The sequence below is a fragment of the Netta rufina genome, assembly GCF_964035555.1.
Source record: "Netta rufina genome assembly, chromosome: W".
NCBI lineage: Eukaryota > Metazoa > Chordata > Aves > Anseriformes > Anatidae > Netta > Netta rufina.
In genome coordinates, this window is record NC_140139.1 from 54,136 (window position 1) to 73,192 (window position 19,057).

Sequence of the window (19,057 nt, forward strand, 5' to 3'; positions counted from 1 at the left end):
GGAATTCAATTCCCAAGCAAGAGCTCCTGATGCGGCCCAGATGACTTCCGCAAGAGTGAGGATGGAAACAGACGCCATCTCAAACCGAATATGATGCACGAGACCTGAAACAGAACTGCATTTCAAGCAGCGACTGCAAGACAAGAAGTGCTCGGATCAGAGCCACGATGACAAAACAAGCACTGAGGCCCTTCAGCACCGCTACCAAGTCCCCTGTCTGGTCAGTCCAGTGTAAAAAGCTAGAAGGATATCAAGACCCGAGAAGCACAGAACAGACGCTGCAGAAGCAGCACTACAGGACAGACGAACAGAAGGAAACCGTCCTGCCTGGCGCACGCACTCACGCTACAAAATAATCCCGCTGCTTCTATTAGCCTGGTGACCCAGCCACAAGCAGCCTGAACGTGACCCAGCCTGAACCACCCTCTCCGTGGCACCAAGTCTAGTCAGCCAGCAGGCACCATGCTCCTCTGGCTCCCAGCTCCCATTAGCCACCCCAGATATGCAAATACCAGGTGCCCCCCAACTTAGCTCTCAGGTTGCTGCATGGTAAATTCCCTCCGCCTCAAGAAATACACAGGCACTGGTCGTCATCTTAGGCAATTGCCAGGCTCATCATCAGCTGCAAAAACAGAGTACCAGCACTCACTAGCATGCCGGTCATGATGCCCAACCTTCTCCACAACGCTGACTACTGCTGATGCAACATACAACTATGCTCACCTGTTCCTCTCCAAATCCAAGCTCCAACAGTGCAACCAGTATCATCCACACCACCTGGGAAAACAAAGGGATTAAACGATCGTTGCGTTCACAACACATCACCCAATGGTGGTTTTTTTTGTTGTTGTTGTTGTTTTTGTTATTGTTGTTTTTTGTGTGTGTGTTTCCTGTATTTATTTATTTTTTAGTCTGCTTTAGCTCAACGGCATGCAGAGGGCAGACAAGAAAACTGGGGTGTTTCTTGAAGCAACAATCCCCACGCTTTTGCTGTAGCTTTGAATATTAAAAGGACAATACGACCCAGCAAGTAACTGGAACTTTCTTACCTGGAATTAGCTCAAACTTTTCTTCACATTGAAAGAAAAATCTAGGAGCAGAACAGATTATACACCAACAAAATTGAGTCCATTTCATCCCCAGAAAAAAAATCACATACTCTCATCCCCTCCTGTACCTCAGCCGCTTGCCTACCCCACGTGGCACACGCTTCCATCTGTTCTCTTTACCCACTTATAGCACCTCTAAAAGGCAAACTGGAATTTTACTCTATTGGCTGCAGGAAAATAACTGCAGTGACAACCGCGCCCCAAACTGAGCCAGCAGCCCCTACTAAACATCCCTCTACTAAGTGAATTCCAAGCACTTAAAATCCAGAAATCCATAGACTCCAGCCTGCCTAAACAACCCTGCAACGGACAGAAGGAAAAACAAAGCACTTACCCCCAAAGAGCAGCCCAGGCAGAAGGAGCTCTCTGATGGCATGCCTGGGGCTCATATACCATTTAGCCCCGCCCAGCACCCAAACCCAATCACCTGGGAAAGGGGAGGGGCAAAGCACATGAAAGTAGGAAGAGAGCAAAAGAAGCAGCTGTGTTTTGTTTTTTCCTTTGTTTTTTAAAATCTGTTTTATCTCAAAAACATTCAGAGAGCAGACAAGAGACCTGTGGTGTTTCTAGAAGCAAAAATCCCCTTTTGCTTTTGCTGCAGCTTTTAATGTTGAACTGATAACGGCACCAAGCAAGTAACTGAAACTTCTCCAACTGGAATTAGTTTAAACACGCTCACCGTCATCTGCAAACACAGAGAACCAGCATTCACTAGCCCTAACCCTAACCCCAACCCGCACCCTAAACTCTAACCCTAGCCCCAGCCCTAGTCCCTAACCCCAACCCTAGTTCCCGAGAACTTCATTTCCAGGCATGCTCTGGGCGCTCAACATGGCCTCCCGGAGGTCCAGAGTCCCAGAACTACATTTCCCGGCATGCTCTGGGCACCCAACATGGCCTCCCGGAAGTTCGGAGTCCCAGAACTACATCTCCCGGCATGCTCTGGGCAGTCAACACGGCCTACCGGAAGCCTGGTGCCGGAAAACTACACCTACCAGAATTCCCTGGACAGCCAGCACGGCCAATCAGAGGCCGAGTTTTCGAGAACTACATTTAACAGCACTCACTGTAACCCTAGCCCTTCCCGCCCTTACACAAAAAAGCCTCAAGCCCTATCCCTAAACATCCTCGAAACCCCTACAGACCTAACCCAAATTATTTACCACGCTAAACCCCTGAAGTCCTATGCCTAAAACCCCTAACCCAATAAATTGAGACGCTCAAATCCCAAACCCGCAAAATTGAGATGCTCAAATCCCAAACCCAAAAAAATAGGACGCTCAAATCCCAAACCCCCTTCCAAAAAAGAAAAAGAAAAATCAAGAGAAAAAAAAATCAAACAAAACAAAAACAACAAAAGGGGTAGATCTGGTGGCATCTGCCCTGTAACCCTGCAAAAATCACGAGGGACCTAGAACAACAAAGCAAACGCACAAAATAACATTGACATCCTATCCATAAATGTGCTATAACAATTAATCACCTCCAAAGAGCTTCAAGCAATAAATGCACATACTACTAGATCGGTTTCCTCTAAAAGATCGTACCAGACCCTGACCCACCAACAGAACCCTGCATGTAGCTAACAGAAGCATCAACAAAGCACTGACCCCAAAGAGCAGCCCAGGCAGAAGGAGCTCTCTGATGGCATGCCTGGGGCTCCTATACCATTTGGCCCCGCCCAGCACCCAAACCCAATCACCTGGGAAAGGGGAGGGGGCAAACCACAAGAAAGAGAGCAGGAGCAGCAGCAGCTGTGTTCTTTTATTTATTTATTTATTTGGGTTTTTTTTGTGCCTATCCCTAGTTTACAGCATGCAGAGTGCAGACAAAAGAACTGGGGTGTTTCTAGAAGCAAAATTTACCGTATTTATGCCTCAGCTTTGAACATAGAAAGGACAATACAACCAAGAAAGTAAATGAAATATTTTCCACGGGAATTAGCTCAAACTTTAGTGTTAGGTCAGAGGTTGGACTCAATGATCTTGAGGTCTCTTCCAACCTAGAAGATCTGTGATTCTGTGTGATTTACATATGAAGAAAAACCTAGGAGCGTAGGAAATTACACATCAAAAAAAAACAACGACGTAATAAGCAACGCGCATGCACGGCCCCACGGCCGCCTGCAGTACTCGTTTTCCACCAGCAGGAGGCGGCAGAGGGCGCCCCCGGGCCCCACCGCGCATGCGCCCCCCTCGGCCGCCTGCAGTACTCGATCTCCACCAGCAGGTGGCGGTAGAGGACACCCGCGGGCGTCACCACGCATGCGCGCCCCCCGGCCGACTGCAGTACCCGAATGCCACCAGCAGGTGGCGGCAGAGGGCGCCCGCGGGCGTCACCGCGCATGCGTGCACGCCGGCCGCCTGCAGTACTCGTTCTCCACCAGCAGGTGGCGGCAGAGGGCGCCCGCCGGCGTCACTGCGCATGCGCGCCCCCCGGCCGCCTGCAGTGTTCGATTAAAACCAGCAGGTGGCGGCAGAGGGCGCCCGCGGGCGTCACCGCGCATGCGCGCCCCTCGGCCGCCTGCAGTACCCCTTTCCCATCAGCAGGTGGCGGCAGAGGGCGCCCCCCCGGGCCCCACCGCGCATGCGCGGCCCCCGGCCGCCTGCAGTACCCTTTTCCCACCAGTAGGTGGCGGCAGAGGGCGCCCCCGGACCCCACCGCGCATGCGTGCACGCCGGCCGCCTGCAGTACTCGTTCTCCACCAGCAGGTGGCGGCAGAGGGCGCCCGCGGGCGTCACCGCGCATGCGCGCCCCCCGGCCGCCTGCAGTACTCGTTCTCCACCAGCAGGTGGCGGCAGAGGGCGCCCCCCGGCGGCCTGCAGTACCCTTTTCCCACCAGCAGGTGGCGGCAGAGGGCGCCCGCGGGCGTCACCGCGCATGCGCGCCCCTCGGCCGCCTGCAGTACCCCTTTCCCATCAGCAGGTGGCGGCAGAGGGCGCCCCCCCGGGCCCCACCGCGCATGCGCGGCCCCCGGCCGCCTGCAGTACCCTTTTCCCACCAGCAGGTGGCGGCAGAGGGCGCCCCCGGACCCCACCGCGCATGCGTGCACGCCGGCCGCCTGCAGTACTCGTTCTCCACCAGCAGGTGGCGGCAGAGGGCGCCCGCGGGCGTCACCGCGCATGCGCGCCGCCCGGCCGCCTGCAGTACCCGATTAAAACCAGCAGGTGGCGGCAGAGGGCGCCCGCGGGCGTCACCGCGCATGCGCGCCCCCCGGCCGCCTGCAGTACCCCTTTCCCACCAGCAGGTGGCGGCAGAGGGCGCCCGCGGGCGTCACCGCGCATGCGCGCCCCCCGACCGCCTGCAGTACCCGAATGACACCAGCAGGTGGCGGCAGAGGGCACCCGCGGGAGTCACCGCGCTATGCGCGCCCCTCGGCCGCCTGCAGTACCCGAATGACACCAGCAGGTGGCGGCAGAGGGCACCCGCGGGAGTCACCGCGCTATGCGCGCCCCCCGGCCGCCTGCAGTACCCGAATAACAGCAGCAGGTGGCGGCAGAGGGCACCCGCGGGAGTCACCGCGCTATGCGCGCCCCTCGGCCGCCTGCAGTACCCGAATAACAGCAGCAGGTGGCGGCAGAGGGCGCCCGCGGGAGTCACCGCGCTATGCGCGCCCCTCGGCCGCCTGCAGTACCCCTTTCCCACCAGCAGGTGGCGGTAGAGGCCGCCCGCGGGAGGCCTTGTCGGGCGGATCACAGCTCGCCTACTGTGCCATTCGGAGCTTGTGGCTGTATTTTTTCCAACGTGTTTGCTACCCACACCCCGCGGGGCAGCTTGTCTTACAACGAATTCTCTCTGTTAATATTCTCTTTAAGGCGGGCACGAAGCATCCACTGCTCTTCTAAGCAAGCAACCTTCCTTCTGTGCTCCCTTCGGGATGCAGGACTACGTGCACTGAGATTTATTCCACTCATTTTTTCTTCGCCTTTTCATTGGCACAGTCTCCAAGGACGCCTGGCTTTCTTCTCACAGACTCGCGTCCGTTTCAGCGTAAGGCATCTTTTCCCTCCGCCGCTCTAATCCAAATTCAAATTATCCAGGTAAAACAATAGCGAGGTAAGAGAGAACTGTCTGAGTTAAAGTCACCATCTTTCTGTAACTAATTTAGCAGACAGCTGTACCACATCAGAGGAGGAGGTTTAGGTGCTAACCAGGTCACAGGCCCTGCTCAGGCACATCACGGTCAAGTGAGTGCCCCCGGAATCACTAAAGAAACTTAAGTAAGAATCTACTAGAAGAAAGCTGTCTCCTCTTACCACCACCTATTTAAGAGATAGTGTAGTACAGGCAGTTCTACACGCATAAAACCACATACACACAGTATACCTGACCCAAGTAAATTCCCTCTTAGAAGTCCACCATTAAGCAAAAGAGGCGTATTGTGGTGACATACAGCTGCCGTGTAATGATCCTGAAGGGATGAATCGCCCTATGTATTCCAAGGTACTACTGTGGTTTGTTTTTTTTTGTTTGTTTGTTTGTTTTGTTTTTGTTTTTTTTTCCCCCCCAAGTACGTTCAACGGTACAGATAAGTACGTTCCCGATAAGAAAAAGAGTTCAGAATTGTTTATAACGAGTTCGTTCCACGTGTCACTTTCTCACTTAACGTAGTAATAAAGATACGCTGCTGCTTTTGGATTTAATTTCCTTCTTGAATCTCACTGGTGTAATTCCAATGGTCAAACAACCTCTTCCAGAAAGACCAGCCCCCTGCTTCACAGGAGAAGGAAAAGATGTCTCACACACGCTGGCTAGTACTAAAAAGAGTAAGAGGAAGAGAAGTTCAGGCCATCAACGTAAGTATGTTTCCCTGCCTCTTCTGCTGGCTGGTCAAGTGGAATCCTCAGGACAGCCCCAGTACCTTGTGAAGAGCTTGTTAACGCCAGCACAACTTCAACTTGTCTTTTAAAAGAAAGCTGTTAAAGGAGCAGGAGACTGTTTTTAAATGAGAACAACCGAAAATAAAATTATCTGAAGAGCCACTTACTACTGGCACATTACCGTTTAAAAGGAAAATATTAATTACGTGCAGGTGCTCCACTCTTCGTTGCATTTTCTGTGATTCACAACATTACCTTTGAACAAAAGAGTAAGAGGAACGGAAGGGAGGATATTAACTCGGGTAACCAAGGATTTGGCAAGCTGGAACTTGGTGTCTTTAACACTTTAGCCTTGGAGCAAAAATGTACACCCTGTACAGGCTGAGCTGACTGATGAGGCAGGTGCTCCAGGGTACGTGCTACCGGGAGGTAAATAACAAACACATTCCGCAGCTATTACCAGAAGTGGGGTTTCAGGATATGCAGACTGGTTTCACAAAAAATATTAGCGGTCTGTTGGTGACAGACAATTCGAGGAATTCAGCGCTGCCCATTACAGACTCCTCAGATCAGCACTTAATGAGAATTAATAAAACGGTTTATTTTTTATATATATATATATATAAAAAATAAACCGTTTTATATATACATATATACATATATATATACATATACACATATACACACACACACACACACACCTATGTTCAAAAAAATGTATACAGTTAAAATATCAAATTAGTGATCCGGTAACAACACTGTTCAAAACCAGTCTCTTTTGTATGAACATTAAAATAAATGCACACTTTTAAAAGCATTTCTTTTTAGTGCTTCCAAAGCACAGCGTGTGCCAAGGCAAGGCCACCTGAAGAATCTCCGTCCTGCTCACGGGATGAAAGAGAACTGAAGTCAGGGACCTGGGAAGCCTCAGGTGCGCTTTCATAATGTCTGCAGATAAAAACAGAAGAGAGTCTGAGGTAGATTGTTTAGTAACCACCAAGTGGTAACAGTCACAGGGCTGTCTTTAGCTTTCATTAACACAACAGCAGTTTCTTTACTCTCGATCTACGCTGAATCTCAAGTTTAAAGGCATGGCTAGCAGTTCTCGGGAACAAGACCCTCGTCTCTGTGCTGGCAACATGCAATATTACCAGTGCAGGTGTTTCTGGGAGGTTTTTTTGTTTGTTTGTTTGTTTTTTTATTGGGGGGGGGGGGGGGGGGGGGAGACACGACACACAACAGATGGGATCTCTCCACAATGCAGACACTGTGTGCATTTGACAGTGCCCCATTTTAGTGCGATCCACTGCCTATTGCACATAAAACGGCTAATGACAGTATTCAAGTGAGTAAATTCTCACCACCTGCAGGAGGGGCAGCAATGGTTATTTTTTTCAGCCTGTTGAGCAAAGAGCACCCTCCACAGGAAAAAAGCCACACCTTTCATAGCACGTCCTTAAGGTTACAGCCCAGCTTCTGCCGATAGAGGTTCGTAAAGTTAAAGCTCTGCTGCTTCTTCTCAAACTCTGACAGTAAGATCACTTGACCGCCAGGATGGCGAGGGCAACAGCTACGTCCTCTTCCACTCTTCTGCGGCACAGCAAACTCATTCCCGGTCCGTATTCCTCTGGCTGGTACACTATTATCTACCGTTCACCTGATTAACTCTGTTGGGTAGGCTGTTGAACTCTAGCTCCTCTAGCGTTCTCTCTAAGTGCTGTATTAAGACACGATTTTTAAACCTAGGGAAGTAATTTCATTTCTTCTTCCAAAAACAGCAGTTAAATAACTCAGTATTATTTTGCCACGACAAACAGTATTAGCAGAGGCTCTCTGTTTCCAGCATGGAAGAGCTTCCCTCATTTCTGACATCAGAATGGCAAATTTAATTTGATACAGCCATCTTTCCCCAACCCACGCAAATTCTGGGTCTTTCTTCCATAACCACCCATATCTTTCTATTTCACACTTCAGCTCTAGGTAACGACCATTTACTTCAGAAAATACAACGGCAGTTTGACCGCTGAAACTGTAATAATTTCAGTATGTCAAAACAAAACACTTGTTTTGGAAAAGATTGAGATTTGCTATCATGAACAACGTTAGCGTTTAACTCTGAATCATTCGTATCTATACAAACCTTGCTCCTTCCCTTATAGCAAATTCAATGAAATACTTCTGAGTTTCCATCCGTCCTTGTACGTACCTCCTCAAGAAGAGAGAAGATTTTTTTCACGATCTTAAAGAAGAGATCCAAACAGATATTAGAAACAGATCTTGTAAATGCATTTTCAGTAAATCTCAACAGCCAAAAGGAAAAACAACACAGCCTAGAGTTTCCCATTTCTGCATACAGTAATGCACATAAGAAAAAAAAGCCAGCATACCAATAATTTGAAGTGATATCGATTAGCTGATATTCAAATGTAACGCTGAATTTTGTTCTCTTAAAAGAGCAGTATCTAGAAACACCTGCCCTTGGAAAATGCAGACTAGGTTTAATCAGCAGAGAAGCCTTGTATCTCCACGAACACGCTGCCATGATCAGCAGTTAATAGAAACAAAGGGATACCAAGCCATGTTTCAACCTAGAGCTGTCATTTTTGAAAGCAGAGGTTTAAGATAACTACTCTTTACAAGATGACCGATCTATGTGGAGCATGAGCACGATTGTCTCGTATAAAGTTTAACAAAAAAAAAAAAAAAAAAAAAGTAGCGCAAAAGAATGAACCGGACACCTTAGATGTGAAACAACAGTATTTTTTCATTGGTTTCTGTGTTTTCTTCTCTGAACCAACTATGAAAACACGAATGGTGCTGTGATTAAGCCTGCTTAAGAGTGCTGCAGTAAGGACGGTGAGGATATAAAGTTGGACTGTGAATACATGTACTTACTTTCTTGTTCTTCCACTACTTGTACACGAGTAATCAAAAATCATTCCAAATCTGAGGTTTTATTTTCAAAATAGATCCTCATTTCAAGAAAAAGTCTTCTGTACCCCTAGCCTATTTTTAATACACTAATAAAGAACTTACTTCTTCCACGTTTGCGAACCTCTTTCACCACTCTGATTTTAATACCAGCATCGCTTCCCTCCAACATTGTAGGTGTTATTTTAAATCAATTTGGCACAGATTCAGAAGTAGACTCCATCACTCGTTTTTGGTCATCTCCAGCCACGCTGTAATTTAGAGGCCCTCGAACAAGTGCATTGGTACCAGGCTTATGATCCAAGCCATCTTTGCATCATTTAAGCAATTGAACTCATCATGTAGAGAGTCTAAGTCACCAGGTGACATTTCATCCTCTCCCTTAACAGCTGGAACCGAAGAAGCCATTTGCACAGACAAGCCATCAATTTGCTTTTCCAGCAACTGACAGTTTTCTGCTTTCTTCTCTCCATTACCATCTTGGACAGTACTGATACCAGTGTCTGAAAATTAAGAAGGAGCTTAGTAGTGCATATAACTGCAGGATCAAAAAACACAGAAGGACATTATTCTGCATCCCTTCTTGTTGAAAGTACTGTGTAGAGAGTTACTCAGCACTGTCAGATCACTTCAGTAGTTTTATTCACCCTTTGACGCAACCACAGGAATACCTCCTTTTGGGCTGCTACCGTCTCATATGACTGTCGTTAAGTTATTTGCTGTATTCCCATTTCAGTGACTACAGTAAACTAAAGTTTCCCCTCCTTCCCCCAGTTCCAGCAAATTTTTCTTTCGACTCTGCTGCAACAGGTGGGTAAATTACTATTTGTGAGAAATTTTAAAAATTTTTTTTTTTTTTTTAAACACACTTTCCTTCCCCACTTCTCCCTTCCCCACTACAGAATACACAAATGAGAATTAAAAGCTGAAATGAAATCCTTGCTACCGCCAAACCATCGTGGTGAAAGGTTTCAGCACTTTTTAGAAACAGTTCAAAATTATTGCTCATTCAGGACTTCGTTACCTATAGCAACAGCCTGTTTGTCTAAGCCGACCAAAGAAATTCAGTCCCAATTAACTCTAAAGCTTACGTGTCCTTTTGAATTAACACAGAAAGCACGGAGACCTTTTTTTTTTTTTTTCTGCACACTATGTCCATTTATGACCACACAAGTTCCTGTACTACAACAACTCCAACATACCTTTATTTGTTGGCATGCCTTTGAGGTTCAGATATGGTGACGGAGATCCAGCAGCACAGGGTGGCCCTTTCCCACCAACATGGTTTGTCACAACAGTGATTGTGGCCGTTGCAATAGCGGCGACATGCTACGCCTTCTCTCTTTAGTGATGCTGGAGTATTGGGCTCTCCAGGACGCTTGATCTTAATTCTGAGGCCCAGCAACAAATTTATCTGCTTCATCTATCATCATACCCTGAAAAGACTTTTTTTTTTTTTTTTAATATAAGTAAAATACAATTGCTTCGTCGATTCACTACCAGAGTATTTGCCTCCGTGTTACAATTCAGTTACTTTTCAAATAATGATACAGCAGATAGCAAGACTTCTCCTACCTTCTCATCCTGTTTGAACAGACTGCCAAGTGTATGAAGAAGCCTTTTTGGTTGATCTGGATCAATCTCCCGAAGGGGTGAAGGCATCATTTTCAACTACTCCTGATGATTTCCCCTTTGAGCAACAGGAACGCCGTGAAGGCAGTCTGCAGCAGAACAAGGTATCTAAATTTAGTCTACCTTAAGACTAAGGAAATACAAGCCTCGCATGCTTCCATTTCCAGTGTTAGCATTTAAGAACTAGAAATCACTATTTCCTCCCTCTACAAAACAAAGGAAAAGCAAAAGGCAAATAACGCCCCTCTTTCCTTTCACCATCACTATAAGAACATCTACTGCATCCTGTTGCACAGGAAAGCTCACCCATGAAACTTAATTTTCAAATTCCAAGCACGCACAACATGTTTTGTGACAGAAGGCAGAAATTTCATTCTTTTCCTTCAGAATCTAGGGAAGGACGACTGACCCAAGAAACGATGCAAAGTCTACTTCCTCTCCCACACCGAGGACAGAAACACTACTTAGGTGAATTAAATAGCTGTACCAGAATATTAATAAATAATCGTGTCCATTTACCTTCATCCTGCCCCACGATATCCCTGTGTGTTTTCAGAAGATTGGTTCTCATTCCGGTTAGCTGATCTAGAAGACTGTGACAAGACATATCATATGCATTTCTGAATGCCCGTGGCTTCAAATCCTAGTTTTATAATAAAACAAGTAACTTTCAGTTAACCCGCGAGTTCTCACGCACAAAGAAATTGCTCTGTGGGCTGTACTACCGTTAACTACTAAAAAAAAAAAAAAAAAAAAAAAAAAAATTCCGAAACAACTTCAGACATTCTGAACGTATTCTGAAACAACTTTCTTTCCATCTCTCTGGAAAGAGCTTTCCTCCTATCTGTGACAAAGGAAAAAAAAAAAAAAAAAAAGTTGTGATCGCGGGAGTCGTTACACAAAGCCACACTCTGTGAATTCACTACTACAGTTAAGATCATTTTTAGTCAAAAAATACCTCGGCAGCAATGCTATCACTGCAAACATAGCGTTGCCAAAAAAAAAAAAAAAAAAAAAAAATTCAACTCAAGATATAGGAGAGGGCGAGCTAAAAGCACAAATAACATGACCGATGGAGGCTGCAACAACCACCTGGTAGATGGTTGTCCACAGCCCTCGGATTGCATGGTCGTCTTTCCTGACAAACGAATACTGGAAGAACAGAAAAGATACACCCTGTGTCCGCAAAAGCCTTCGGGGAGACTACTGAAAGGAAAACCAAACCAAAAAACTAGGAACAGCAAGTGGCGTATACGTCAGTTTTGTTAACAGAGCACCACTAATGTACCAGGAATTTCCACATTCTTCGCCCCTCCTCTACCTTGAAAATGTCACCCAATTCTGTCAGTGTCTTCACCATCAGCATTTATTTATTTATTTCGTTTTTCACGTGGACATCCAAGGAAAACATTTCGAGTCCCTGTCATCGAGGAAGAAGAGGAGAGGGGGGGGGGGAAAAAAAAAAAAAAAAAAAAAAAGAGAGAGATGAGGGGGGAAGAAGCACTGCCATTCCCTTTCCTCGGTAATGCGAGCAAAAAGCTCAGGCGCTCAGCAACAACGTGCTTTGAAAGATAAAACACAGAAGAAACTGCACATTATTTAGTCTCAGCTATAGAGTCACGTGTATTTGTACCTGCTCATTTATTCATCTGCCAGTGTATTTTAGTACAAAAGCTACAGAACATAGAAACCGCAAGGTTACTACCACCTTTTGTGACCGACGCGATCTTTGGCAGGAACAGCTATCGAGAAAGAACCAACAAAATCCCCTTCGTCGACAGCCATCTGAACCTTTATCGTCTAACAGCAGTCCTACAAACATCCCCTGGGATGCTCAACTCCTGAAACTTTCTGTTCAACTTGAGGCAGAACAAGCCCTTACCCTGGGCACCTTCACCCAGCTCTCCACTGCTAGCAGAGTAGCACCCTGATACTGTCCAGGACGCGCTGCAGCAGCCTACTCGCTTACGCGTATTTACTGCAGCCTGGTTCGAGACGCGCACAGAGGGACCCACGAAAAATCCACCCTTTCCTTCAGAGAAGTAAATACATACATACATACGGATGACACGGTAAGGAAGAAAAGCTGAACACACAGCATGCGGTCCTTTACCGTGGGGCAGATCCAGCATCAGCACAAGGAGCTTTGGGGCACGTGAGCGATCATCTACACCGGCCATCGCGACAAGCCAAACTCACGCACACAAGCCTCGACCTAAAAAAAAAAAAAAAAAAAAAAAAACCACAGAACACATTAAGTTCCTTTATAGCTTATGGAAGTAACAACCAGCATCTTAGATGCAGTTGGATAGTTGGATTGCATCAGCTTAGGGACTGCCTCCTTCAAAACGCACAGGGGGGTGGGGAAACCAGTCTTGGAAACCTGTTGCCTAACAGGAAGGAGACTGTTGTTTTCTCCTCCATAGGTGACGTTCTTCCAAGCATCGTCCTGCTCCTGGATTTTACCAGCCACGACGGGATGGTCCTACCAGCGTGAGTCGGGAACGCTTCCCACGGGGTTTCTGTGACACTGAAGTAAGTTTTCTGCAGGTACAAGTAACGCAGCACGAGACGGCAAGGAAGCTAAGGCACCGTCTGCAGCACAGCACGTGTGCGATATTGGGCCTGAGGGGACCAGTCAAAGCCTGCAGTAATCGCTGAACAGGTGGGCAAGCAGGGAGCCCTACGGGAAACAAAGCTCACGTTCTGCAAAGCTCTTTTCCCGTCAAGAAGACGGCCTTTTCTATTCAGCGCATTTACTGAACTTTAGGCTACTTCCCATTCGCTTTGGCAAGTTAGCCTTTGCGTAAGCCAAGAGGTTTTAAACTGCCAAGCACCACTGATGGTTCTTGTTCTCCAACAACAGGGAATTTCAGTCAGGGCGCTCGTTAACAGGAAAGTCTGGCTCTGTTTCACACAAATCACGTACCTAAACCACGGAGACAGGAGTCTGCAGGAAGAACTCTTTAAAAGGTGAACTTAAAGAGAAGGATACTACTCATTTTTCCAGAACTTCTGCAAGGACTGCGGCAAAAAAAAGGCTGAACCAGGGACGTCTCTATCATCCCCTCTAGAATTCAGCAACTCCATACAGTTATGGGTCAAATACCACAGCTGCAGCGCAAGACAAACAAAGACCTCGAAGGTCACGTTTCTGCCTGCGTACCGAGCTCCGCTGGGGAGACCCCCCACCTCTGGAAAGACCCCCAGCCGCTCAACTCCCAAGCAACGTTGCCACGGCCAGTGCTTACGCAGAGTTTTGCTCTCTCTCGCTGCTCAGTACAGGCCCAAGGCCTCCTTTATTGCACACAGTTCAAGCAAAACTCTTGGGACATAACCAATAGACAGACAGACAGACAGAAATTGCCTCTCACGTCTGTCCTCACTGACCGCAACCAGCGTCCTGGAAAGCCCCGCAAGCACCAGTCTATTCCTAGGACAACTCCGAAAGCTGAGGCGGGACAAAGTTTAGCCTCTCGTACCAAAGACTGAGCAACAGACAGAGCCTGACAGGCCAATTCATTCTAGGTCTAAGAGGCTACTACGACTCGGCAGGCACTACGTGCCTTCCTTCCCTTTGCGCTTCCCAGCGCCGAGCAGCTCGCGCTTCCGCAAATTCAATGAAGCCTTTGAGCCGGGGCTGCAGGAAGCTTACGAGCACGCCTTGATTCCACCCCGAGGTCGCTGCGACTTACCTGGACAGTCGGGACGGACGGGCTGCTCTCTCTCCTGAGAACCCTGCGACCGCAGCACGCCAGCTGCGGCTTTCCTCGCTTTACCCGGTGCGCCACCTTCGCTCGGCAACAAACCCCGCAGGGGTCCTAGCGGCGGGGAGCTGCTTCTGCCCCGGTGAACCGCAGCACAAGGAGAGAGCCGGCTGTCAGGACGCAGGGAGAGGAAAGCCTCCGAGGCGCGGCGCGGCGCAGCCCAACGATCAAGCGCAGCGAGGACCCGTGCCCGGCCTCAACACCCCCCGCCCCTCCCGGCCCGACGGTCCGAGGAGGCACCCCCGGAGGCTCTCGCTCGCCTCACCGCCGGCAACCGCGCTCGCCGCCAGCGGCAACCTGCGCCCCCCGGCGCGCACGGCCCGGCCCCGGCCCCGGCCCCGGCCCGGCCGCGCAGCCCGGAGCCCACGTGGCCGCCCGGCAGCGCAGAACTACAGCTCCCAGCATGCCTCGGGACGGAGCAGTCCAGCCAACCCAGAGGGGCGTCGGCCACACGCACGCAACGGCACCTCCTCCTGCTGCCCTCTCTGCCCCCCCCCCGCCGCCACAGCCGCCCCCCTCTCCCCTGTCCCCTCTCCCCCAGCCCCCCGAAGACGCCCCAGCTCCTCTCGTGCTCCGAGCATCTCCAGCATTTCAGGAACTGGAACCCTGGAACCGCTGACGTCTGGCACGTGTCAGAAACGTGGCAGGAGACGTACTCTGCTGTCGCAAGGCACTTGCAAAGCCGGCCCGACAGCTGAAGCAGACTCACACAGTCCACCGACCAACTCGGGGCCCCCACTGCTGTCCACTCACCCTCATGCTTCGTTCAAGCTTCCGTGCCTACGCCCTGAGCTACAAGAAACAAAGAGAGAAGGTCACATCCACAATGGATACGCAAACAGTGCCACACATGCAGAGGACTCAAACACAGAGACCAGAGCCAGACAAATAAAACGAACAAACAAACAAACAAACTGAAGTCCACAAATGCCACAAGGCCATGAATGCATAGCAGCCCCGGCAGGGGTAATGACAGACATACCCTCTGCAGATGAAAAAGGTGACCCTGCTCAGTCTCTTGGTAATACTGCACCAACGCGGTCAAGCCTCTTGTAGCATGTCATCAAGCTGGTTTTAGTCCTCTGGAGAGTTACACAAGTGGGTTGATTCATCTAGAGATTAAAATACAGATCAAACACAGGAGCGTATCCCACCATCCCAAAAAAAAAGTGAGCCAGCAACCTCTGCTAAATATCCCTCTATGAAGTGAATTCCAAGCCCTTAGAATTCCAGAAATCCATAGACTCCAGCCTGCCTAGAGAACCCGGCAACTGACTGAAGGAAAAACAAAGCACTTACCCCCAAAGAGCAGCCCAGGCAGAAGGAGCTCTCTGACGGCATACTTGGGGCTCATATACCTTTTGGTCCCACCCAGCACCCAAACCCAATCACCTGGGAAAGGGGAGGGGCAAAGCACATGAAAGTAGAAAGAGGAGGAGCAGCAGCTGTGGTTTATTTACTTATTTATAAGGCTTAGCTCAACAGCATGCAGAGGGCAGACAAGAGAACTGGGGTGTTTCTAGAAGCAACAATCCCCACGCTTTCGCTGCAGCTTTGAGTGTTAGAAGGACAACACAACCAAGCAAGTAACTGAAGCTTTTTCAGCTCGAATTAGCTCAAACTTTTATTTACGCAGAAAGAAAAATCTAGGAGCAGAACAGATTATACGCCAACAAAATCAATTCCGTTCCACTCGCAGCAAAAATCACTTACTTCAGCAGGCTATCTGAGAACCAAAAGGCTATGCTGATGGGTCAAAACACACTACAGGACACTGGGGCCGGGCCCTCCGCTGCACCCACTTAAAACCCATCCCTACACTCACCAAGGTGCAACCCCAACCCGAACACAGACGCAGCATTTCAGCCTCAACACAGTTTCCAGAACTGCTGGAAAGCAGGCTTCATCCTCAGCGAGGCGTGCTCAGGCTGCACAGGAGGGGGCTTCGGGCACCTCTTTGCCTACCAAAGAAGACCGCCATCAGCGCCTGCTTTGTTCCGATCCTAAAGGCTAACATCACAGCCCACGTTGCCTGGGACACCTGATAAACAGAAGAGAAAGCAGCCATACCGTTTTCAAGCCGTCCCTGCACGTGTCGCTCCTCGATGATCTGCAACCTCTTCTCAAATCCTCAACCGCTTCTGTGGAGAGCCTGCCATGGCACCTGCAAAGCAAGACCCTTCACAGTCACCTCGTGCTACTTGGCAGTTCTGCTCCAATCCAGCTCACAAACAGCCCGCCCTTCCCGTGCTGCTCTTCAGAGTGCAGCTTGGCCCCACTCAGCCTGTGCGACACACCTGTGAAACAAAAAGAAAAGCATAGGCTGAAGCAGCATCCAAAGCCACAGCACAGCTGGGACAGTTACTCTCATCTGCTCCCTAACCTCTGCTCCCTCACCTGCCCTCGAGGCAGATGCTTCCATCTGCTCTCTTAGGCCAGCTACAACACCCCTGAAATATAAACAGGATTTTTACTGTACTTTGTGCAGTTAAGTAACTGCAGTGACAACTGCACCCCTAAAGTACCTGCTACATCTGTTCATCGCTCACCTTGCCAAAAGCAGCTCCGGTCAAGTCCCGCGTTGTACACTGTGTTTCAGCTTTAACAAATGAAAACGGTCACAAGATAATCATTCAGCTGCCAGCATTAGCACCCATCCCTCAACAACACAAAGGGACCCCGTTTACAATATTATCATTTCAAAACAGCAGCCCCCATACCTCAGCACACCTCAGAAGTAGACCAAGCCAGTCACCGAGCTGCCTACGGAGCGCTGAACAGTTCCGGAAGGAGCTCTTTCCTGTGACAGGTTCCTCCAAAGGTTTACACTCTACTGGGGACAGGAGAGAAATAAAAATAAAAGTTTCAAAAACCCCTTATCTGTAAGCTTTCAAGATTCGACAGACCTCCTCCTCAAGCACACCATTCAAGCACTATGCGAGCAGCTGCTCACAAGCAGCTCAACTCTCCCCCCCACACACACATCTGACAAACACCACAGAGATGACTGTGCCAGCTGCCCTTCAGTACGTGCGCAGAGGCAGACCAGATGTCTTCGCCAACACAGTCCGGACAATGTATTAGCACACCCATGCACTGCCACGTTAGCTGTCATCACTAACTGCCAGGCAGGACAGCTCCAGACCAAACACATACACACACAGGAACGCCACAAACACTACAAACAAAACACACAACACAAGGCGCAAGAAAAAGTGAGCCCCGGAGGGAAGCCCTATGGCAACAGCAAGTCACAACAGGTGCTCTGCACCAGACCCAAGGAGAGACGCAAATGTCACGACACGCAACTGGAAGACACTGCCAGAACTGGGGTGATGGAGGCCTAAAAAGCCTGCCTTCAAGGCAAGAGACCAGAAGGATGGGGACTGAAAACCCCATATGATTCAAAGATTGAAGCCGAAATTCCTTTAAGCGGTATATTCTTTATTGCAGCGCTGGATGCACGGGGGATCTCTCCACCTATCGTGCATACCCAAAGCAGAAAGCAGTCTTGAATTTATACAATCAATCAATATTCTACCGGCGCCTATACATATTCATTACCTACCCCCGCCTTCCCTCGCTTCTCATGCTAATTCGCCTTTTGGCACCTTGCGCCTGCGTAGAGCCTCCCAAGAATTGTGGGCAGGGGCCTTTGGGACATGGGCAGGGGTCTTTGGGAGGAAGACCCCGAGTCTTCCTCACAGTGTACTTTTCACCTTTGGTCAGGAATCCGCTGAGTTGGCATGTTTCTTAATCGCAAGAGCTGGCTGTTGCTAATTCTTCCCTTTGTTGTGTCTTTATAATGAATTCCAACGTCCAGTTTTGAGATTTATAGTCCTTACATTTGTTTCTCTGTCCGTCTGCCGCTTCCTTATCGTGAGTTCCGGTGTCTTGTTTCGAGATACACAGTCCTTGTCAGGGGACTGTCCTTGCCTCCCCAATACCTCCTTAATCACATAAGACGACGCTTAGGAAATCAATTTCCAAGCAAGAGCTCCTGATGCGGCCCAGATGACTTCCGCAAGAGTGAGGATGGAAACAGACGCCATCTCAAACCGAATATGATGCACGAGACCTGAAACAGAACTGCATTTCAAGCAGCGACTGCAAGACAAGAAGTGCTCGGATCAGAGCCACGATGACAAAACAAGCACTGAGGCCCTTCAGCACCGCTACCAAGTCCCCTGTCTGGTCAGTCCAGTGTAAAAAGCTAGAAGGATATCAAGACCCGAGAAGCACAGAACAGACGCTGCAGAAGCAACACTACAGGACAGACGAACAGAAGGAAACCGTCCTGCCTGGCGCACGCACTCACGCTACAAAATAATCCCGCTGCTTCTATTAGCCTGGTGACCCAGCCACAAGCAGCCTGAACGTGACCCAGCCTGAACCACCCTCTCCGTGGCACCAAGTCTAGTCAGCCAGCAGGCACCATGCTCCTCTGGCTCCCAGCTCCCATTAGCCACCCCAGATATGCAAATACCAGGTGCCCCCCAACTTAGCTCTCAGGTTGCTGCATGGTAAATTCCCTCCGCCTCAAGAAATACACAGGCACTGGTCGTCATCTTAGGCAATTGCCAGGCTCATCATCAGCTGCAAAAACAGAGTACCAGCACTCACTAGCATGCCGGTCATGATGCCCAACCTTCTCCACAACGCTGACTACTGCTGATGCAACATACAACTATGCTCACCTGTTCCTCTCCAAATCCAAGCTCCAACAGTGCAACCAGTATCATCCACACCACCTGGGAAAACAAAGGGATTAAACGATCGTTGCGTTCACAACACATCA

General features: G+C 49.1%; 2 long non-coding RNA genes across 7 annotated transcripts; both read right to left on the reverse strand.

Annotated features, from left to right (window-relative positions):
* Nucleotides 1–6,616: 6,616 nt before the first annotated feature.
* LOC311220767 lies at nt 6,617–14,714 on the reverse strand. Of its 6 annotated transcripts, none has more exons than XR_014619242.1 (11): nt 14,188–14,714; nt 12,847–13,014; nt 12,606–12,707; nt 11,814–11,912; nt 11,012–11,085; nt 10,436–10,581; nt 10,063–10,305; nt 8,966–9,363; nt 8,070–8,168; nt 7,370–7,646; nt 6,617–6,877 (listed from the first exon to the last, which is right to left on the reverse strand). It is a non-coding gene; the product is annotated as an uncharacterized lncRNA (long non-coding RNA). The 6 variants fall into 6 exon arrangements; XR_014619243.1 differs by having other exon boundaries at nt 12,847–13,036; XR_014619244.1 differs by lacking the exon at nt 12,847–13,014 and having other exon boundaries at nt 14,188–14,711.
* Nucleotides 14,715–15,737: 1,023 nt separating this feature from the next.
* Nucleotides 15,738–17,127, reverse strand: LOC311220813. Its single transcript, XR_014619267.1, has 4 exons — nt 16,980–17,127; nt 16,809–16,858; nt 16,330–16,423; nt 15,738–16,220 (listed from the first exon to the last, which is right to left on the reverse strand). It is a non-coding gene; the product is annotated as an uncharacterized lncRNA (long non-coding RNA).
* Between the last annotated feature and the right edge of the window lie 1,930 nt (nt 17,128–19,057).